This window comes from Salvelinus namaycush, chromosome 40, assembly GCF_016432855.1.
Source record: "Salvelinus namaycush isolate Seneca chromosome 40, SaNama_1.0, whole genome shotgun sequence".
NCBI classification, from domain to species: domain Eukaryota; kingdom Metazoa; phylum Chordata; class Actinopteri; order Salmoniformes; family Salmonidae; genus Salvelinus; species Salvelinus namaycush.
In genome coordinates, this window is record NC_052346.1 from 739318 (window position 1) to 763567 (window position 24250).

Genomic DNA, 24250 nt, shown 5'->3' on the forward strand with positions numbered 1-24250 from the left:
CCTCCAGTGCGCCTTCGCAGTCCGGAGCCTCCTGTGAAGGTTCCCAGTCCGAAGCCTCCAGTGATGATCCATGGCACGAAGCATCCAGTGATGATCCATGGCCCGGAGCATCCAGTGATGATCCATGGCCCGGAGCCTCCAGTGATGATCCATGGCCCGGAGCCTCCAGTGATGATCCATGGCCCGAAGCCTCCAGTGATGATCCATGGCCCGAAGCCTCCAGTGATGATCCACGGCCCGAAGCTTCCAGTGATGATCCATGGCCAAGAGCCTCCAGTGATGATCTATGGCCCGGAGCCTCCAGTGATGATCCATGGCCCGAAGCCTCCAGTTATGATCCATGGCCCAAAGCCTCCAGGGATGATCCATGGCCCGGAGCATCCCGTGATGATCCATGGACCGGAGCCTCCAGAGACGATCCAAGGTCCGGAGTCTCCAGCGACGGTCGGCAGTCCAGAGCCTCCAGCGAGGGTTCCCAGTCCGGAGCCGCCAGCGAGGGTTCCCAGTCCGGAGCCTCCAGCGACGGTTCCCAGTCCGGAGCCTTCTGCGACGATCTACGGTCCGGAGTCCCCGGCGACAATCTATGGTCTGGAGTCCCCGGCGACGACCTACGGTCCGGAGTCTCCAGCGACGATCTATGGTCCGGAGCCCCCGGCGACGATCCACAGTCCGGAGCCTCCGGCGACGATCCACGGTCCGGTTCCTCCGGCGACGATCCACGATCTGGTTCCTCCGGTGACGAACTACGGTCCAGAGTCCCCGGCGACGACCTACGGTCCGGAGTCCCCAGCGACGATCTATGGTCCGGAGCCCCTGGCGACGATCCACAGTCCGGAGCCTCCGGCGACGATCCACGGTCCGGCTCCTCCGGCGATGATCCACGATCTGGTTCCTCTAGTGACGAGCTACGGTCCGGAGTCCCCGGCGATGATCTACGGTCCGGATCCTCCGGCGACAATCCACGGTCCGGAGCCTCCGGCGACAATCCACGGTCCGGTTCCACGGAAGCGGAGGGATCAGCGAGCGGAGCGGGGTCTACGTCCCGAACCTGAGCCGCCACCGAGGCTAGATGCCCAGCCGGACCCTCCCCCATAGAGTCAGGTTTTGCAGCCGGAGTCCGCACCTTTGGGGGGGTAGTGTCACGCCCTGACCTTAGAGAGCCTTTTTATTTCTCTATTTGGTTAGGTCAGGGTGTGATTTGGATGGGCATTCTAGTTTTTCTATTTCTTTGTTGGCCGGGTATGGTTCCCAGTCAGAGGCAGCTGTCTATCGTTGTCTCTGATTGGGGATCATACTTAGGCAGCCTTTTTTCCACCTTTAGTTTGTGGGATCTTGTTTTTGTACTGTTACTTTCCAGCCCTACAGAACTGTGCGTTTTGTTTTGTATTTGTTGTTTTTTCGGTGTCATCAAATAAAAGTAAGATGTACGCCTACCACGATGCACCTTGGTCCGATCCTTCTATCAACGAGCGTCACAGCATGTATGTATGTATGGAGCATAACGTATTCTGTGTGTATGCCTTTGTAACCGTGCAACGCAAGATACTAATTTCATAACCTTTATAGTGATATACTCAATTGTGCTTATGTAGCTAGCTACATTATTCTATTAGCTCTGTAAAACAATGCTAATGGCGTCAAAGAAGTATTAGCTTGTGTTGTGTCCTTTGAAGCTACCCTGGTCTTATCGTGACCACGGCCTATGTATTAATTTGGCCTGTTTAGCATAGCTCTGCCCCTGTCCTGCCCTGCCCTCTTGTGGAGCCCTTGTAGAGCTTTTCAGTTACTGTTCTTATATCACTGATTGAAGTGGATTTAACAAGTGACATCAATAAGGGTTCATAGCTTTCACCTGGACTCTCCTGGTCAGTCTGTCATGGACAGAGCAGGTGATCTTAATGTTTTGTATACTCAGTGTATATACACACATTAAAATACAAAAACAGTCATGCTAAGCACAAATAACACATTACAAATCACACAGAAAACAGTTAAATTCCTCCACAAATAAATCAATACTTTAAATTGCCCGAACAGCACCAGAACATCAAGATAAAATGTATTCAGAATTTTGTTCCAATAATCCGGTGCATTAAAACTTGCGAGGGTTAACACGTTTAAATGTCTTACTTACGGAGAAGGAGAGCCCACAGTCCTTGGTAGCGGGCCACGTCGGTGGCACTGTATTACACTCAAAGCGGGCAAAGAAGGTGTTTAGTTTGTCTGGAAGCAATAAGTCGGTGTCCGACGTACGTCAGTTTGAGTAACAAACAGTGGTACAGTGTTTATCAAGGGCGAGTGCTACAGTCGATATGCTGATAAAATTTGGGTAGCCTTGCTCTCAAATGTGCTTTGTTAAAGTCCCCAGCTACAATAAATACTGCCTCAGGATATATGGCTTACAGTTTGCATAAAGTCCAGTGAAGTTCCTTGAGGGCTGTCGTGGTATCAGCTTGAGGGGGGATATATACATCTGTGACTCAATAATGGAAGAGAATTCTCTTGGAAGATAATACGGTCGGCATTTGATTGTGAGGAATCCTAGGTCAGATGAACAAAAAGACTTGAGTTCCTATATGTTGTTACAATTACACCATGAGTCGTTAATCATGAAATCCCCGCTCTTCTTCTTCCCAGAGAGATGTTTATTCCTGTTGGCGCGACGCACTGAGATTCCAGGTGGCTGTATCGACTCCGACAGCATATCCCGAGTGAGCCATGTTTCCGTGAAATATAGTATGTTACAATCCCTGATGTCTCTCTGGAAACAACCCTTGCCCTGATTTCGTTGACCTTCTTATCTAGGGACTGGACATTAGCGAGTAATATACTCAGAAGCGGTGGGGGGTGTGCGTGCCTCCGAAGACCACTCTATCTCCCTCTTCTCGGTGGCGTTGTTTTGGGTTGGCCTGGGTGGTGCGGACAAAGGATCCACTTCGGGAAAGTCGTATTCCTGGTCGTAGTGCTGGTAAGTTGATGTCGCTCTGATATCCAATAGTTCTTCACTGGCTGTATGTAATAACACAAACAAGGTTTTCTGGGCTAACAATGTAAGAAATAATACATAAAAAAACAAAATACTGTATGGTGCTATAAAAAACACTTTCCTAAGGTTCTATAAAGAACCATTAAAAAAAGGTTCCATACAGCACCAAAAAAGGGTACCGCTACGGTTACAATCCTTTTTCTAGTTCTTTAACTTCTTATGGGCAGGTGAGACCTGGCGTCCCACCTGGCCAACATCCGGTGAAATTGCAGAGCGCGAAATTCAAACTACAGAATTATAAATATTGAACTTTCATAAAATCACAAGTGTAATACATGAAAATAAAGCTGAACTTCTTGTTAATCCAGCCGTTAATCCAGCCGCTGTGTCAGATTTCAAAAAGGCTTTACGGAGAAAGCACACCATGTGATTGTCTGAGGACAGTGCACTGCATACAAAAGCATGAAAAACATTTCAACCAGGCAGGTGCGCCACGAAAGTCAGAAATAGCGATATAATAAATGCCTTACCTTTGATGATCTTCTTCTGTTGGCTCTCCAAAAGGTCCCAGATACATCACAAATGGTCCTTTTGTTCGATAATGTTCTTCTTTATATCCATAAAAATTCAGTTTAGCTGGCGCGCTTCAGTCATAATCCAGTTTCCGTCCATCAAAATTCGTACAAAATGAATCCCAAACGTTACTAATAAACTTTTCCAAACAAGTCAAACAACAATACAATTTAAGACGGAGAATCGTTATTGTCTTTACCGGAGAAAAATACCAAAGAAAACGCTCTCTTCCACACACGCTTGGAAACACTACAGCCAAAATGGGAGCCACCTAGAAAAACTACAATTCCCGGCTCATTTTTCCGAAAACCAGCATGAAACTCTTTCTAAAGTCTGTTGACATCTAGTGGATGCCCTAGGAACTGCAATCTGGGAGGATTTCGACTTATAATAAAAGTGATGTATGTAATGCATGTAATTCAAATAAATTCAAATAAATAGTATGGATTTTAAACATTTAGGTACATGTAAGTTTCTTATATTGGCTGAAAGCTTACATTGTTCTTAATCTAAATGCATTTTAGCGAAAACATGCCATGCAATTGTTTGAGGATGACGCCCCACATCAAAATATTTTTCAACTGGCACAGGTTTCATACATTCACAAATAGCGATTAAATATTCACTTACTTTTTGAAATACTTCCTCTGATTTGTCATCCAAAGGGTCCCAGCTATAACATGTAGTGTAATTTTGTTAGGTAATATCCTTCTTTATATCCCAAAAAGTCTGTTTAGTTGGCGCCTGCCATCGATTTGAGTAATCCACTCGTTCAACTTGCAGAGAAAGAAATCCAAAAATCTACCCCTAAACTTTGTTTCAACAAGTCAAAATACGTTTCTATTTTCTCCTCAGGTACCCTAAAATGTAATCAAACTATAATATTTATTTCGGAAAGAAGTATGTTCAATAGGAAACCAAGACACGGATTTCCAATACTGTGTCCTTATACAAACTGTTATTTCTTATTCGTTTTTGAAGTTACAAGCATGACACCTTGAACATAGACTGCTGACATCCTGTGGAAGCCATAGGAATTGCATCCAGGGAGATATTTTACAATATGACCTTTCTCTTGCATTTATAAGAGGATGGTCTCTCAAAAAAATAAATCTTTGTATTTTCTCCTACCATATCTATTGTGTTATATTCTCCTACATTTTTTAAACATTTCTACAAACTTCAAAGTGCTTTCTTTCCAATGGTACCAATTATATGCATATCCTGGCTTCAGGGCCTGAGCAGGCAGTTTACTTTGGGCACATCATTCAGGCAGAAATTGAGAGAAAAAAGGGCCCATCCCTAAGAAGTTTATTAATGTGTTATTAACAAGTTAAATCAGTTGTGCTAGCTCTGGAACAGCTGGGGATCACAGAGGAAAGAATTGAGATCTACTGACTTAGTAAGTCTTTCACAAGACACCATTAACAACTATGGTATTTAACATTTAAATGTATAACACACAAGTTGAAAAAACTGGAATGACACTCTCACTCACGGTTGCACAAAAAGAGCTGTGCATAAATTACGCCCCAAAATATTCGAATGAGCCCCACCGCCCCTACATTTTAAGTATCACTAAAAGAGGAAAGAACCCTTTTTTGAACCGCAAAGAACCATTGAAGGGCTTATTTGGGTAAGTATGGTTCCACATAGAACCAGCAGCATTCCCAAAGAACCCTTGAGGAATCCACATGTTTTAGTGTGTAGCTCTCCTCCCCTGATCTACCTTACTGTATCTCCCTCCAAATCCAATGTGCTATTTCGGTAACACTTTACTAAGTGTGAACCTTCATAATCTCTATAAGGCTATGCTATGTCTCTATATAGATATTTTCAACAGACTCAAAATGGCTTTTATTTAGTAAGGGTTATTAAGCATTGGTAATAGCACATTACAAGGGGGTCATACAAGCTTATGACAAGTCTTACAATGCATTATAACAGCCTACAAACAATGTGCTTTGCAGGGTTTAAATAAAGTGGTACTGTTCTATTTTTACAAGTAGTTTGATAGTTTGAGCTGTATTTAATGTGCAAAAAAACAAGAATATTAACAAAACTTTTGACCTACGTAAAGACACATAAAAGCCTACGGTATAGAGATTGGAGTTATTTGTGTGCCTCATTCCATTATCCTGAAACATCTACCATATGACCCTCAGACAGATATGAAAAAACCAAACAACATTCAGAAGCCTTCCATTTTCAATTCCACTAATGGTCGGTCGAAGAATTTTGCGTTTAAACATAAGGTGCAGTAAAGAGAACTAACAGGCTTGTCGTGTATATGTGTGTGTGTGTGCGTCCGTGTGTGTGTGTGTGTGTGTGTGTGTGTGTGTGTGTGTGTGTGTGTGTGTGTGTGTGTGTGTGTGTGTGTGTGTGTGTGTGTGTGTGTGTGTGTGTGTGTGTGTGCGTCCGTGTGTGTGCGTGCGTCCGTCCGTGTGCGCTCGTGTGTGTGTGTGAATATAGCCATTTGCACTCATCTCTGTGAGAGCTGCTAATGTAATTAGTACCTGGCAGGAGAGGGAGCAGGAAGTGCTCTATTGAATCATTACAGGCAGTTATTTCCACTAGTGCTATCTAGAGTGGAGTGCATTTTGACTGCATACAGGGATAGGGAGCAGGTCGGCACTCTCTGAACACTCACACAATACTAACCTGGGTCATTCACAGCTCCAAAGGGTAAACACTGGTGAAGAACATTAGCACAGCACCTGACTATTGGATGTGTTATAGTTATAGGGTATCCTTAAGAGAAACATACACTACCGTTCAAAAGTTTGGGGATACTAAGAAATGTCCTTGTTTTTGAAAGAAAAGCACATTTTTTGTCCATTTAAATAATATCAATTTGCTCAGAAATACAGTGTAGACATTGTTAATGTTGTGAATGACTATTGTATCTGGAAACGGCTGATTCTTTTAATGGAATAATCTACATAGGTATACAGAGGTTCATTAGCAGCAACCATCACTCCTGTGTCGCAATGGCACGTTGTGTTAACTAATCCAAATGTATCATTTTAAAAGGCTAATTGATCATTAGAAAACCCTTTTGCAATAATGTTAGCACAGCTTAAACTGATTAAAATAGCAATAAAACTGGCCTTCTTTAGACTAGTTGAGTATCTGGAGCATCAGCATTTGTGGGTTCGATTATATGCTCAAAATGGCCAGAAACAAAGGCTTTCTTCAGAAACTCGTCAGTTTATTCTTGTTCTGAGAAATGAAGGCTATTCCATGCAAGAAATTGCCAAGAAACTGAAGATTTCTTACAACGCTGTGTACTACTCCCTTCACAGAACAGCACAAACTGGCCCTAACCAGAATAGAAAGAGGAGTGGGAGGCCCCGGTGCACAACTGAGCAAGAGGACAAGTACATTAGAATGTCTAGTTTGAGAAACAGACGCCTCACAAGTCCTCAACTGGCAGCTTCATTAAATTGTACCCGCAAAACACCAGTCTCAATGTCAACAGTGAAGAGGCGACTCCGGGATGCTGGCCTTCTAGGCAGAGTTCCTCTGTCCAGTGTCTGTGTTCTTTTGCCCATCTTAATCTTTTATTTTATTGGCCAGTCTGAGATATGGCCTTTTCTTTGCAACTCTGCCTAGAAGGCCAGCATCCCGGAGTCGCCTAATTCACTTTTGACGTTGAGACTGGTGTTTTGCGGGTACTATTTAATGAAGCTGCCAAATGAGGACTTGTGAGGCGTCTGTCCCCAGTCCACCTGGTTGTGTTTCTGTTCCAGTTTCAACTGTTCTGCCTGTGGCTATGGAACCCTGACCTGTTCACCGGACATGCTTCATTGTCCCGGACCTGCTGTTTTCGACTCTCTCTCTCTCTCTCTAGCGTACCTGCCTTCTCGATCTCTGAATGCTCGGCTATGAAAAGCCAAATGACATTTACTCCTGAGGTACTGACCTGTTGCACCCGCTACAACTACTGTGATTATTATTTGACCCTGCTGGTCATCTATGAACGTTTAAACATCTAGAAGAACAATCTGTCCTTAATGGCCATGTACGCTTATAATCTCCACCTGGCACAGCCAAAAGAGGACTGGCCACCCCCTCAGAGCCTGGTTTCTTGCTAGGTTCCTGACTTTCAAGGGAGTTTTTCCTAGCCACTGTGCGTCTACATATGCAAAGCTTGCTGTTTGGGGGTTTAGGCTGGGTTTCTGTATAGTACTTTGTGACATCTGTTGATGTAAAAGGACTTTAGAAATGCATTTGATTGATTGATTGATGCTATGTAGGGTTCTTTATTGAACCTCCTGTATATGGTTCTACCTACAACCGTCTATGAAGGGATCTACCATGAACCAGTTTATCATTTAAAGGTTCTTCTTATAACCTTCTTTGAACGGTTCCACCAGCCTCATCAGCCTTTAAAATGTAATAATTTATGACAATACATTACACATACAGTATCGTAAGGCCTTTTTTGGCCCTAGTTGTACTCTAACACAGTGGTGTTAGGAAAATCCTGGTTTACAGGTCACATCAGGCCTGCAAGTCATATTATACTGGCTTGATAAGTGATGCGCAGTGGTGTAAAGTAAGTAAAAATACTTTAAAGTACTTAATTCGTTTTTTTGCGGTATCTGTAGTTTACTATTTATATTTTTGACAACTTACTTTTACTTCACTACATTCCTAAAGAAAATACACTTTTTACTGACACCCAAAAGTACTCTTTACATTTTGAATGCTTAGCAGGACAGAAAAACTATCCAATTCACACGCTTAACAAGACAACATCCCTGGTCATCCCTACTGCCTCTGACCTGTCGGACTCACTAAACACACATGGTTAATTTGTAAATTATGTTGGAGTGTGCCCCTGGCTTTCCGTAAATAACAATAATATGTCGCCATCTGCTTTGCTTAATATAAGGAATTTGAAATTATTTTAACTTTTGATACTTAAAGATATTTTAGCAATTACATTGAGTTTTGATAGTACTACAAATACTTTTATACTTTTACTCAAGTAATAGTTTACTGGGTGACTACAACCATTTCGCTACACTCACATTAACATCTGCATACCATGTGTATGTGACAAATAAAATTTGATTTGATTTGACTTTCACTTGAGTCATTTTCTATTATTAAGATATCTTTACTTTTACTCAGGTATAACAAATAAGTACTTTTTACACCAATGGTGATGCGTAATTCCTATTGGAATCCAGCCAGTTAGGATATCCAATAAGTACAGTAGAACTGCAACCTGACTTCAGAATGACTGCCAGCGTAGGGAAAATGATATACTGAGACTACCTCAATCATCTAAACTGGAACAACCATCTCAGTACTAATCCATCTACTAACAGATCGGATTAGTTTAGAAAAATGTATGATGTATATCTTTGTGTAGCATAAAATGTATCAACCAATAAATGTACATGCAAAAACAAAAATATTTAAACAAATCATTCTGAAAATCACCCTGCAATAGAGCATGCTGGGAAATAGGATATATGGTTCTATGTAGAACCCTTCATGCCTTACAAAAAATTCTTATTGCCTTCCAAAGAATTATGAAAGAATCCTTTCCTCCAAAAGCGGTTCTTAGGATGTTAAGGTTCATAGGTAGAACCCTTTGCCATACACAGAACCCTTTTATCTGCAGTGTAGATTTGGCCTAGTGTTTTAGGTTATTGTCCTGTTAAATTGTGAATTCATCTCCAGAAGCAGTCTGAATCAGATTTTCCTTTAGGACTTTGTCTGTGCTTAGCTCCTCGCCTTAGTAAACTGCAAAAAAATCTAAACAAAAGTTTGACACAAGCAAACTGAAGAGCATGTCGAAATATGCCATGTACGTCGATTTCGATAGATTTAACCACTAAATCTAAGCCATTTGGGTGGAGGGGGCTGGGAGTTCTAAGCTGACCAATGTAATTATTTTAAGACTGCCATACCATGGATCATTTAGCTGTCACAATTCCAATGGTGAAATGAAGGAGTCAGGTGCAGAGAGCAGGGTAGTTCTGAGCAAGTGGAATTTATTATTTCAATCAGAAATAATCTATGAGACGGCTACGCCACACAACAAAGGGCGCGTCAAAAAATACAGTCCAACATAAATTAGGACAGAATCCACTATAAAAATCACCACCACAACAAACAGAATAACAAGCCCGCACAAAAGTCGGCTGGCCAACTGGGTTTAAATAACACCCTAACCCTAAACACAAAACAGGTGTAACCAATTAGACAAACCTAAATGAAAACAGAAAAGGGGATCGGTGGCAGCTAGTAGGCCGGAGACGACGACCGCCGAGCGCCGCCCGAACGGGAAGAGGCACCATCCTCGGCGGGATTCGTAACAGTACCCCCCTCCCGACGCGCGGCTCCCGCAGCGCGCCGACCCCGGCCTCGAGGACGACCCGAAGGGCGAGGAGCAGGGCGATCCGGGTGGAGGCGGTGAAAGTCCCTCAAGAGGGAAGGATCCAAAATGTCCCCCACCGGTACCCAGCATCTCTCCTCCGAACCGTACCCCTCCCAGTCCACGAGGTACTGCAGGCCCCTCACCCGGCGTCTCGAGTCCAGAATAGTTCGTACCATGTACGCCGGGACCCCTCGATGTCAAGAGGGGGCGGAGGGACCTCCGGCACCTCATTTTCCTGAAGGGGACCAGCTACCACCGGCCTGAGGAGAGACACATGAAACGAGGGGTTAATACGATAGTAAGAGGGAAGTTGTAACCTATAACACACCTCGTTTATCCTCCTCAGGACTTTAAATGGCCCCACACACTGCGGCCCCAGCTTCCGGCAGGGCAGGCGGAGGGGCAGGTTTCGAGCCGAGAGCCAGACCCTGTCCCCTGGTGCGAACACAGGGGCCTCACTGCGGTGGCGGTCAGCGCTCCTCTTCTGCCGTTCACTGGCCTGCCTGAGAGAGTCCTGGACTGCCCGCCAGGTCTCTCTAGAGCGCTGTACCCACTCCTCCACCGCAGGAGCGTCGGTCTGGCTCTGATGCCACGGAGCCAGGACCGGCTGGTACCCCAGTACGCATTCGAAGGGCGACATGTTCGTTGATGAGTGGCGGAGTGAGTTCTGGGCCAACTCTGCCCACGGGACGTACCTTGCCCACTCTCCTGGCCGGTCCTGGCAATACGACCTCAGAAACCTACCCACTTCCTGGTTCACTCTTTCCACCTGCCCATTACTTTCGGGGTGATACCCAGAGGTAAGGCTGACCGAGACCCCCAGACGCTCCATAAACGCCCTCCACACCCCGGGACGTGAACTGGGGACCTCGATCAGATACGATGTCCTCCGGCACCCCGTAATGCCGGAAGACATGGGTAAATAGAGCCTCCGCAGTCTGTAGGGCCGTAGGGAGACCAGGCAATGGGAGGAGACGACAGGACTTAGAGAACCGATCCACAACGACCAGAACGGTAGTGTTCCCCTGAGATGGAGGAAGATCAGTCAGAAAATCTACCGATAGATGAGACCATGGCCGTTGTGGAACCGGGAGGGGTTGTAACTTCCCTCTCGGTAGGTGCCTAGGAGCCTTACTCTGTGCGCATACCGAACAGGAGGAGACATAGAGTCTCACGTCCTTAGCCAAGGTGGGCCACCAGTATTTCCCCCGAAGACCCCGCACTGTCCTCTCAATCCCCGGATGACCCGAAGAAGGTAGTGTGTGAGCCCACTGAATCAATCGATCACGGACACCAAGCGGTACGTACGTAAGGCCAGTCGGACACTGAGAAGGCGCAGGTTCTACCCTCAACGCCCGCTCGATGTCCGCGTCCACCTCCCATACCACCGGGGCCACCAGCCAAGAGGCTGGAAGGATGGGAGTCGGATCGATGGGCCGGTCCTCGGTGTCATAGAGACGGGACAGCGCGTCGGCCCTAGTGTTGAGGGAACCTGGTCTATAAGAGATCGTAAATCTAAAGCGTGTAAAGAACATGGCCCACCTAGCCTGACGCGGATTCAGTCTCTTCGCCGTTCGGATATACTCCAGATTGCGGTGGTCAGTCCAGATGAGGAAAGGGTATTTAGCCCCCTCAAGCCAGTGTCTCCACACCTTCAGGGCTTTTACCATAGCTAGTAACTCCCGGTCCCCTACATCATAGTTCCGCTCCGCCGGACCCAGCTTCTTAGAAAAGAAAGCACAGGGACGGAGCTTCGGTGGCGTGCCCGAGCGCTGTGATAGCACGGCTCCAACACCAGCCTCGGACGCATCCACCTCCACTATGAACGCTAATGAAGGGTCCGGATGCGCCAACACGGGAGCCTCAGTAAACCGTGCCTTCAACTGGTTGAAGGCTCCCTCTGCCTCGGCCGACCACCGTAGACGCACCGGCCCCCCCCTTCAGCAGTGAGGTAATGGGCGCCGCCACTTGGCCAAAACCCCGGATAAACCTCCGGTAGTAATTGGCAAACCCTAAAAACCGCTGCACCTCCTTTACCGTGGTCGGAGTCGGCCAATTACGCACGGCGTTAACGCGGTCACACTCCATCACCACCCCTGAGGTGGAAATGCGATAACCCAGGAAGGAAACGGCTTGTTTGGAGAACACACATTTCTCAGCCTTGACGTATAGGTCATGCTCCAGCAGCCGCCCAAGGACCCTGCGCACCAGGGAGACATGCGCGGCGCGTGTGGCAGAATAGATCAAGATGTCATCAATATATACTACCACACCCTGCCCGTGCAAGTCCCTGAGAATCTCATCTACAAAGGATTGGAAGACGGCTGGAGCATTCTTTAACCCATACGGCATGACGAGGTACTCATAGTGGCCTGATGTGGTACTAAACGCTGTTTTCCACTCGTCTCCTCCCCGAATACGCACCAGATTATACGCGCTCCTGAGGTCCAGTTTTGTGAAAAAACGCGCTCCGTGGAATGATTCCACCGCCGTAGCGATGAGAGGTAGCGGATAACTAAATCCCACTGTGATTGAATTGAGACCTCGATAATCAATGCACAGACGCAGTCCTCCCTCCTTTTTTCTCACAAAAAAGAAACTCGAGGAGGCGGGTGACATGGAGGGCCGAATGAACCCTTGTCTCAGAGCTTCCGTGACATATGTCTCCATAGCCAACGTCTCCTCCTGTGACTCCTGGGAAGTGCAGCGTTCTCCTGGAGGTTTATCACGCAATCCCACTGTCGATGAGGTGGTAATTTGGTCGCTTTTTTCTTACTAAAAGCGATAGCCAAATCGGCATATTCTGGGGGAATGCGCACAGTGGAAACCTGGTCTGGACTCTCCACCGACGTGGCACCGATGGAAACTCCCACACACCTACCTGAACACTCCTCTGACCACCCCTGAAGAGCTCCCTGTCTCCAGGAAATGAGGGGATTGTGAATGGCTAGCCAGGGAACCCCCAACACCACTGGAAACCCAGGTGAATCAATAAGGTAGAAACTAATCTGCTCCCTATGATCCCCCTGCGTTACCCTGTCCAGCGGAATCGTGGCCTCCCTGATCAGCCCTGACCCTAACGGTCGGCTATCTAAGGAGTGCACAGGGAAAGGTGGGTCTATCTGCACCAGCGGAATACCCAACTTACGGGCGAGTCCGCGATCCATAAAACTCCCAGCTGCGCCTGAGTCGACTAGCGCCTTATGCTGGAGAGAGGGGAAAAACGCAGGGGAAAAAATAACCAAAAACATGTGACCGACAGGAAGCTCTGGGTGAGTCTTGTGCCTACTCACCTGGGGTGGCCGAGAAGTATTCCGCCTGCCATCTCTACTCCCAGAGGCACTCCTCCAGCACCGGTCCGAAGTGTGTCCTCTTCGGCCACAATAGGTGCAAGAGAAGCCACCTCCTCCGGCCCCCCTAGATGCAGCCCCTCCCAACTCCATCGGAGTTGGAGCGGGAGGGCTGGGAGGTGGAACTGACAGGACCCCCTCTGAACGCCCGCGGGCAGCTAGCAGGTTGTCCAGTCGTATTGACATGTCAATAAGCTCATCGAGGGAGAGTGTAGTGTCCCGACAAGCTAGCTCCCGACGGACGTCCTCCCAAAGGCTACATCGGTAATGGTCCATCAGGGCCCTGTCATTCCACCCTGCACCAGCAGCCAAGGTCCGGAACTCCAACGCGAAGTCTTGCGCACTCCTCGTCTCCTGTCTGAGGTGGAACAGTCGCTCACCCACCGCACGGCCCTCCTGAGGGTGGTCAAATACGGCCCGAAAGCGGCGGGTGAACTCTGGGTAGTGGTCTCGAACCGAGTCTGGGCCGTTCCAGACCGTGTTAGCCCATTCCAGGGCTCTACCCGTCAGACAGGAGATGAGGAGGCTAACACTCTCCTCTCCCGAGGGAGTCGGATGAACAGTAGCCAAGTAGAGCTCCAACTGGAGCAAAAACCCCTGGCACCCAGCCACCGCTCCGTCGTACTCCCTCGGGAGCGCGAGACGCAACGCGCCTGAACCAGACGCTGACGTGGAAGGAGTAGGTTGCGACGTCCGTGAAGGAGCTGGGGTAGACGTCGGAAACCACTCCTCTCCCATCGCTCCATCCTCTCCATCATCATGTCCATCGCCGACCCAATCCTATGGAGAACGGCGGGGTGATGGAGGACACGCTCCTCCATCGATGGAAGAGGGGTGGTTGCTGCTTCTGCTGACTCCATGGTTGGTGCGGGCTTCTGTCACAATTCCAATGGTGAAATGAAGGAGTCAGGTGCAGAGAGCAGGGTAGTTCTGAGCAAGTGGAATTTATTATTTCAACCAGAAATAATCTATGAGACGGCTACGCCACACAACAAAGGGCGCGTCAAAAAATACTGTCCAACATAAATTAGGACAGAATCCACTATAAAAATCACCACCACAACAAACAGAATAACAAGCCCGCACAAAAGTCGGCTGGCCAACTGGGTTTAAATAACACCCTAACCCTAAACACAAAACAGGTGTAACCAATTAGACAAACCTAAATGAAAACAGAAAAGGGGATCGGTGGCAGCTAGTAGGCCGGAGACAACGACCGCCGAGCGCCGCCCGAACGGGAAGAGGCACCATCCTCGGCGGGATTCGTAACATTAGCTATTAGATTTTTTATTTTAGGTATAAAAAAATGTTGCGGCATAATATATTGAATTTGGCCTTTACTACTATAGCCCATAGAAATACATTGAATAACACATTCATAAATGGCAAAGAAAACGGTCAAAAAATGAATCGTAAGGAATATACGGTTTTGAAGTGTCTGTCCTATATCTAGGAGATATAAGAAAAGCTCAGGAATTATATATATATATTTTTTTTTACACATATTCAACCCTTTTTTGGGAATGCACAAAACTACCTCCATACTATCGTTAATTGTTTTAACTGGCACCAGTTACCTTCCGTCGAGTCTCTTGACAATTGTGGGGGTAGTAAAGCAAAATGATCATTGTATTTGTGAGAATCTCCCCTTTACACAGTGGGGTCACATTAGTTTGTAGTCCAAACCGTTCAGATGTTTTCTTGAGATTACAGATTTTTTCTGTAGCTCAGCCAACTTCCACTGCAGATGCGGAATGCCGCCATAGACGCTATAGGTAGATATCTGAAACTATCTATAGCTTACACTGATGGATTTTGATGGGGATTTTTTATTATGTTACTTAGATTGACGCATCAGTACGTCAATTGACTCTAGGGGGTTTTAATGTTGATCTTGTCAGATTTGTATTTGTATTTATTAAGGATTCACATTAGCTGCTGCCATGGCACCAGCTACTCTTCCTGTGGTCCAGCCAAATTAAGGCAGTTGATGTATCAATTCATTCTTTGCAATTTATATAAAATTCTCTCTACAAAAATAATGTTCAGTGTATGGTATATTCAACAGTCAGCATAGTGCAGACTCTGCCATGTGGAAATAGAAACAATAGAGCATTTCTTTGGGTGCTGTCCATCGGTGGCCTGTTTTTGGAGTCAGGTCTAGGAATGGTTGTTATGCCGTAATATCAGGGTGCGGTTGGACCTGCAAACTGTATTGTTCTGGGATTTGAAGGACAACAGTCAGTCAATAGGAAATATCATTGTGCACTTGGGTAAAATAGTTATTCTTGGGGCAATTTTGGCAGAAGTCCCTAGTGAGACACCATCGGAGAATGGATGGATGAATTGCGAGAGGAAATTGTAGAATGATGATTTATTGGGAAAGATGGGTTGATTTGTGACTGTCTGAAGGGTGGAATTGGTGAGTTTTGGAATCATTATATACACAAATGTACAGTATAAATGTTTGAGGTCCTCCAATCAGGGCTGAGGGAGGGGATTAAATAATTGTGTATTTTGCATTTCGCTATTTATGTTCTGTGGTTTGGCTTCCTGCTGTGAGCATTGTGTGTTGTGGTCCTGGTAGTTATGGGTGCGCTTGCCTCCATGCCCACCCGGGCGTCAGGCAGGGCTTGGTTTTTCCCGCCCTTGGAAAATCCCCTTGGTCCGGGGGCGGGGCCTTGCCGGCATCTCGGGCAGGAGGGGCGAGCGCACCCACTGACCAGGGCACCCACTGATGGGAGCGGCTATTTGTATTGTCTGTGTATTGTATTGTATTGTTGTTTTAAAGAAAAAATATATGTAAAAAAATAAATTATTATGAAGACAGTTAAATACAACTTACAATAAATTTAACAACAGATTTCACAACACATTAAGTGTGTCCTCGGGCCACTAGTCTACTACCACATGTCTACAACACAAAATCTATGTGTACGCGTGTGTATAGTACATATGTTATCATGTATGTGTGTATGCATGTCTGTACCTGTGGGTGTCTCTTCACAGTCCCCGCTGTTCCATAAGGTGTATTTTTATCTGTTTTTTTTCTGATTCTACTGCTTGCATGAGTTACTTGATGTGGAATAGAGTTCCATGTAGCCATGGCCCTATGTAGTACTGTGCACCTCCCATAGTCTGTTCTGGACTTGGAGACTGTGGAGAGACCTCTGGTTGCATGTTTTTTTGTGGTATTCATGGGTGTCTGAGTTGTGCGTTAGTAGTTTAAACAGACAGCTTAGTGCATTCAACATGTCAATACTTCTCACAAAAACAAGTACTGATGAAATCAATCTCTCCTCTACTTTGAGCCAGGAGAGATTGACATGCATATTATTAATGTTAGCGCTTCGGGTACATTCAAGGGCCAGATGTGCTGCCCTGTTAGGACCCCTATTCTGGGCCAATTGTAACTTTCCTAAGTCCCTCTTTGTGGCACCAGACCAACACAAATGGACAGTAGTCCAGGTGCAATAAAACTAGGGCCTGTAGGACCTGCCTTGTTGATAACGTTGTTAAGAAGGCAAAGCAGCGCTTTATTAAGGACAGACCTCACCCCATTTTAGCAAAAGTTTCATAAATATGTTTTGACCATTACCATCCTCAAATTTCTGAATCACGCACTGGCCCACTCCACCGTAGCCAACTCCATTTTATTGGCAATGATACTCTTTTACTGGCTGTGAGTGTGACATCGTTAAACGCAGCACAAAACACACACATCAATTCTGAGAGGGAAATGATCAGCGCTAGCGCGATGGATGTGACGAGAGTGGACAATGCTAATTGAGCTCCAGTTGGCGGTAGCTCTGGAAATGCGGCGTCCCCATGCAGACAGAACAAGTCTATCTGGGGAGAATTACATCAGGAGTGTTGAGGGGAGCTGCTGTTGGCTCCACTCTTAAAACCCTAGAGCGGACAGGGAGATCGTTCAAGATTGATGTCGAAATTGGACGTCTACCCATGTCCTGAGGACATTGGGAAATGCTTTCAGAACTGGCCACTAGGGGCAAAAGAGAGTGCTATTACCATCAAGTAGGTTTGGGTTTTGCTAAAGCATTGTGGATGGATGTAAACCCAAGGCTCTGGATAAGAAGGTGTTGTGTTCGATCCCAGTCGTGGACACTGTTTTTTTTTGTTTTTTTAACCCTATCCCAAACCTTAACCCTTACCTTAACCATTCAGAACGAGTGCCTACATTTTACCCTCAACTTCAAAATGTGATATTTGTAGAATGTGGATGAACATCTAATTCTGCAGTAAGACTGAGAGTTTGTTGCGCAGAAAAACCTATAGTCAATAAAGAAAAGAAAATATTCCATTTTCACACTGTTATACAAATGATATTAATATGTACAGCATAGAATATGTACATTACAATACAACAAGCAGAGCTGATAAAAATATAAGCCAAGCACTGGAAGCTCCTGAGGAGGAAGGGGAGGACCATCCTCCTCAGTGAATTTCATAAAAATACTAATTGTGAAACATTAAAAAGTGATCCTTTTCAGATTAAACAATACTAAATATATTCACTTCACCAAATCATTTATTAAAACACACTCTTTTGCAATGAAGATCTACAGTAGCCTCAACAGTTCTCTCTGGGGTAGCACCATGGTGTAGCCGGAGGACAACTAGTTTCCGTCCTCCTCTGGGTACATTGACTTAGGAGGCTCATGGTTCTCACCCACTTCCATACTTACACAGTAATTATGGCAACTTCCAGAGGACATCCTCCAACCTACCAGAGATCTTGCAGGATGAACTGACATGTTGTCCACCCAATCAAACACCCTGGTCTCATAGACTAGACATAACATAGTAAACATAAATCCAACACTCAAAAAAAAGAACTTGAATTTAGTGTGGTTACATAAGACAGATGGTCCCATGTGGCTCAGCTTGCAACACCAGGGTTGAGGGTTTCGATTCTCATGGGGGATCAGTATGAGAAAAAAGTATGCTCTGGATAAGTGTCTGCTAAATTACTAAAATGTAAATATATAAATGGTTTAGTTTTGTGAAAATATTTTTGCCTACTCAAACACCTGGCTCAAACAGAGAGGGATGCTATGTTAACTAGCTGGCAATGGCTATGAAGCACTGGAACTCTTCCAAGTCAAGTTAAGCTTTTGGTTTTATTAATTTATTGCCACTGGTGCCTGCCGGCGTAACTGCTAAACTGCTTGTTGTACACCGTACTACATGATTGTAGCGAGTTTACTAACTTGTTAGTTCTAGTAGCTATGTTGACTATGAGGTTAGCTAATAAGGCAACAATGATGTAGGCTGTGTAGCGGTTAGCAGTTATGGTATGACGGTTTGGTTTCTCGTTACAGAATAGCGTGTAGATGCGAGAAGGAATTATACAACGAGCAAAGAGATCATGCTGTTTGTATGTGACAGCCATAAAAGTGAACTGTGTTTCGGGGTGATCAGGGCTGTATTTATTCCGCCAATTCTGTTAAAATATTTCTTAAATGGAAGCAAACGGAATGAAGTGGGGATAAACAGACCGGAATTTGTCAAATAGAAACTCTCTTTTGCAACTGTTTGGAAATAAGCTAGACGCAGGCTATAGTGTGCAAGTCAGTATTGAATGTGTCACTGGCAGACACTATACCCATCACGAGGTTGCTACAACCTACCCTACGATTAAAAGTTTACAAAGTTGGTGCACAGATCTGTCACCTTGATTACTCAAATGATTCTCTCAACCTGTGCACCAACTTTGTAAACTTTTATTCGTAGCCACCTCTTGATGGGTATAGTGAACATTAAAGTATCATGTAGTAGCCTAAATCTAATGATGTTACAATAAGCTGGGTGAATGGAATATGAATGACAGTCATCCAATATGCTGTAATAGAAATGAGGCCATGCTCATTAAAAAACAAAAATGGTTCTCCCTCATTTTAACACGGCACCGACTGCCACTGCAATCAAGGGGGCGTTCAAGTTGTTACAAAATGTTTCATTGTGATGGGGAGGTCTGGAACCACACCTCTTCTTTCTCTTCACAGTCAGTCCTTTCCTGGTTCAGTTGGTTGGTCCAGTGCTGTAGGGCCATGTCTGTGTCTCCCCCTTCTGTGTGAGAAAGGCCTCAGTCCTGCCAGTGTGGGGTGCTGAAGAGCTCCAGGTCAGGTCTGGCTGGAAGGGTGGAGATGATGCAGACGCTTGCCATGCAGTCCTGCCTTGGGGTGGAGATTTTAATGGGTTGAGGCTAAAATATACTCACTGGCCCAATGGCACGCCAAACTGTCTGTCCAAGCTCTGACCTCTTCTTCGGCCCCAAGTCTACAACACAAATGCACTGAGTTAGCCCCAACAACTCCATTGCTAGAGAGAGAGAGAGAGAGAGAGAGAGAGAGAGAGAGAGAGGAAATGGCCTCTGAGGCTGCCTGAAAAAAAGCTGGGGATATGCCGCCCCCAGTCAGTGTGTATGTGGAAACGCAAATTACATGTATAGTACGTGTGTATGTGATCCCTGTGGGGATTGAACACACAACCTTTGTGTAGTGTCACTCTTACCAACTGAGCCACACAGGACAGTAGAGGGGCTCACCTGGGCTGGCAGTCTTTTCGGTTGACTGCGTATGTTAGTGTAATGCCTAATGTGTGGATTTGTGTTTAAGCTAAAGTTACCGTAGAATTCAGGGGTGAGTTCACTGTGACCCCAGCTATGAGGGACATTGGCAGTCCTACTAAATGGCCAACCGTAGTGAGCACTGCTTGGAGGATGGTCAGTCACGGCATAGGGATAGGATTTAGGATTTAAATATGACCGCAGCTGTGACTGTTGTTGTGGTTGTTGCCACTCTTGTTGTTGTTGCCACTGTTGTTGCTGCTGTAGCTGTTGGAGTTGGAGGTCTTGCCACTCTCATTTTTGATAATGTGGCAGTTATTGCTGTGGTTGTTGCCATTCTCGTTGTTGTTGTTGCAGTGTCAGGCGGTAGCCTGGAATATGAGTGTTGTCCATAGTCTGAAGGCCTCTAGTAGGGAGTACTGTTTGAGGGTTGGGTTGGCACACTGGGCTCTCCAGGGGCTGTGCCGCTCCCACTGGGTGTGTTCAGGCCAGACCAGGGTTTGGATGGGGAGGGGATGGGGCAGACTGGTCAGCTGACCTGGGGGGGGTCAGGGTTCACGGGCATGCTGAGAATATCTCTTCCCTTATTGGTGGGTTTGTTAATGATGCAGTCAGAGTGACAGGACCACTGCTCTTCCTCTTCTTCCTTAACCTCCTCATCTTCCTCTCTCTTCCTCCTCCCTGTCCTCATCCTCCTCATAATCTTCTTCCTCCTCCTCCCTCACTGAGTTGTAATGGTAGAGAGAGGGAGGGTGAGATGCAGCGAAGTATATCTCCCAGACACAGTTGAACCACGCGAAGGACACTGGGCAGGGAAGTGGGCACAGAATGACTCTTCTGTAGGAGTGGCCGTTTTCAGCTCTCTGGGACCCCTTGAGGCCATATCATTCCTAGGATCCTGCCTGGCCTGTTTCTCACAAGCAGAGGGCAAAGGTCTACATTCTTCACTTGCAGGCGCATCAGGAAGCATGACTGGGGGCTCCATAACCTGACCCAGAGCCAGAGACATGGGGAGAGCTGGATTCTGAGGCGAAGCATAGGGCGGAGCCATTGGTGATGGTGAAACAGGTAAGGACACTTTTGCACTGGAAACAGAACACAAGGAGCACAAAAACACAATTATAGAAAACTCTATGTACAGGGCTGTTGTGTAAACTAATGGTATGACCTGTAGTGTCAAATCATTCTCCAAGCTGTAATCAGCCAGGAACTATGAATTACTGTCATGCATATTAGAGTATCCAAACTAATCATCACATTACAAATAGTAGGCTATCTTACATAAGTCTGCAAATGTGATTATGCATGTAATGCTTTTATTATAAGGTGCATTTGTATTGGGAAAATTTTCTTCCCCAAACTTAACTCACGCACAGTCTATGTATGCCTGGTAGGCTACACCGCTTGTAAAGCAGATTAATGTGCTTCATTTTAAGAAGTGAGCAAGAAATAAAGCAGCACAAGAAAGCTGAGATCCTCTTTTATATCGTGTCCAGTCAAAAGTCTTTAAACACGTGATTGCGCAATGGCTGGGCTTATAAGAACACGTTTCACTAGGCTCTGTAGGCTATGCATTTGCATTGATGTCAGAGTGATTAGAAGAACGATAAGTACCAGGCCATTAGTGACTGGTAACAAGTTCGGTAGGCTACTAATGACCATCAGCAGCATCAGAGCGCAGTTTTGGAGAAGCCTAGTCACCGTAACTAAACGGTCATATGGAATTTGAATGCGGTCATGGTGTGGTGGTAATATGGTGTGGTGGTAATATCACCGAAACAACCCTAGTTGGAAGTAAGGCATTTTCGTTTGTAAAGTGCAAGGGGTGCAATATTTGACCACATTTGTCTCGTATCAGATCAGTTAGTGAGTAGCGAGGAGAAAGTACCGGTTTGTAAGGTCCTGCACCGGTGAGTTTTTTTGAGCTGCACCCACCCCACGAGTCCCCCGATATCTGACATCAGGACAGATTTTTCTCCATAACCCGACCCACACATATAGAATCGTTCCAAAAGCCGATCCATGACACACCAACTAACACCAATGTATTCCATTGTTTTTATGACTCCAGAGTAGTAAGCTATAAGGCTATTAGTCTGTCAGAATTAATTTGTGTGCATGTTTATTCAACATTTGGATAAAACGTAACCATACCATGAATTAAGAATAGGCCTATCTTCTTATTTTCATAATGCGATGCTGCACATAGCTCTTTTTCATAAGGAATCAAATTGTCTATCTAAGCCTTGCTCACAATGCAGGCCTGAATGCTCAAATCAGTTTTGGAATACTGACTGTCCAAACAGCAAGTTACAAGTGACCAAATCGGACTTGTGTGTGTTCAGACAGCAGTCATTTGCTGACATGTCTACGCTAGTTGTCATAGTAATGGCAGGTGTGTGCGCAGTGGTGTAGGCTGATTGGTGGTGGTGCTAGTGCACTCAGAAGTTATGTAGCAAGCTAAGGTGACAACAATGCCTGCCATGGATGTTTCCCAGTTGCTTTGAATGTTCAAAATCATAGTGTAAGAACACTTTTAAAGCCTCAAAGGATAATGATCGAACTTTCAAAACGAGTCATTTTTGGCTAGCCAAGGCAGTCAACTATCTAGCTAGTTAGCTGTTTAGCTTTCTAGCACATTCACTAATTTGTTTGTAAACAATTAACAAATTAGTTAGCTACCACATGTTCTTGTCAAACTGTCAAAACAGTAGCAAACAACAAGATATTCCAAATAACATTCTTAAAAACACTTGAGGGCAAATTTATCAGATTTGACCGTTCAAATACAAGTTGCATGGCAAGGATCTGTATCTGATTTCAAATCACCTATGAAGGTGGTTTGAAATTTTTCTTGAAATATCCGATTCCATGTGTATTTTGGCTTGTCAGACTGCAAGGAAAAGAACCGATTTAAACTGCAATTGTGAACAAATCTTTATTAGCTTAATTAATGAAAGTCTATAGCCAATATAACAAAACAATACCTTCACATGCAATATTGCTTAGATAATGAAATAGTCACATTGAAACTTAAATAAACTATTTCCACAATTTAGTAGGCTATTGGCTACTCAAACTTTTACCAGCAGCACAGGTTTAACCCAATCAGTCCCGAGAACCCAGCAAAAATCGGCTTTCCATTTATCTGAGTTTCATATATGTCCAGCCCTTAAATTTAGCCACAATGAAGTGTTTCACCATTTTATGTTCAGGACAACCAGAGCTACAAGAACAAACACAAAACAATTTGACATAAACCGACAAATGTCAACAAAAAAAAATAAGGTCTGTCAAAGCAAAAACCTGATAAAAAGTAACTTATATGAATGCTGCAAGTACATAAATGGTTTGCTCAGTGGGAAAATAATATCCAACTAGTCAGTGACAACTGTGTGGAGCTTATTACAGTATTATAGACACTATGTCCTTGGATATCCTATGATCTTCTATGTAGAAGAACCCCTTACCTTCTAACAACTCTTGTGTAGCTTGTGAGCATCACAGAGCCAAACATGGATTGCTAGTTGGTATCTACCGATGCAGAAGAAATAGACCAACCCATGTTCGTGTTTCTGAGAGTTTCGGCTGTCTTTACATAGATAGCTTTTAATACTTTGTAGTTCAAACCACATTTGACGTTCGTGTAAAAATACCCGGCCACGGGCCCCTTCCGGATCCGTTCTTGTCTCACAAACACCACTCTAGCTCAGCCCCCTTTAATCATCACATAGTTGGTATCTATCAAATGCGGAAGAAGTATACCAATCCAATGGTACTACCCAGAAGGCTGTAGCTCAAACACTTAATGTTTAAAAGGGGTTAGAAGTCCAAAATGAGCCAGCTTTTCAAATACTTCTTTGCACTTTTCCAAGCTGTGTCCATCTACCGGATTCAATCAATCAATCAAGTTTATTTTATATAGCCCTTCGTACATCAGCTAATATCTCGAAGTGCTGTACAGAAACCCAGCCTAAAACCCCAAACAGCTAGTAATGCAGGTGTAGAAGCACGGTGGCTAGGAAAAACTCCCTAGAAAGGCCAAAACCTAGGAAGAAACCTAGAGAGGAACCAGGCTATGAGGGGTGGCCAGTCCTCTTCTGGCTGTGCCGGGTGGAGATTATAACAGAACTATGCCAAGATGTTCAAAAATGTTCATAAGTGACAAGCATGGTCAAATAATAATCATGAATAATTTTCAGTTGGCTTTTCATAGCCGATCATTAAGAGTTGAAAAACAACAGGTCTGGGACAGGTGGCGGTTCCATAACCGCAGGCAGAACAGTTGAAACTGGAATAGCAGCAAGGCCAGGCGGACTGGGGACAGCAAGGAGTCACCACGCCCGGTAATC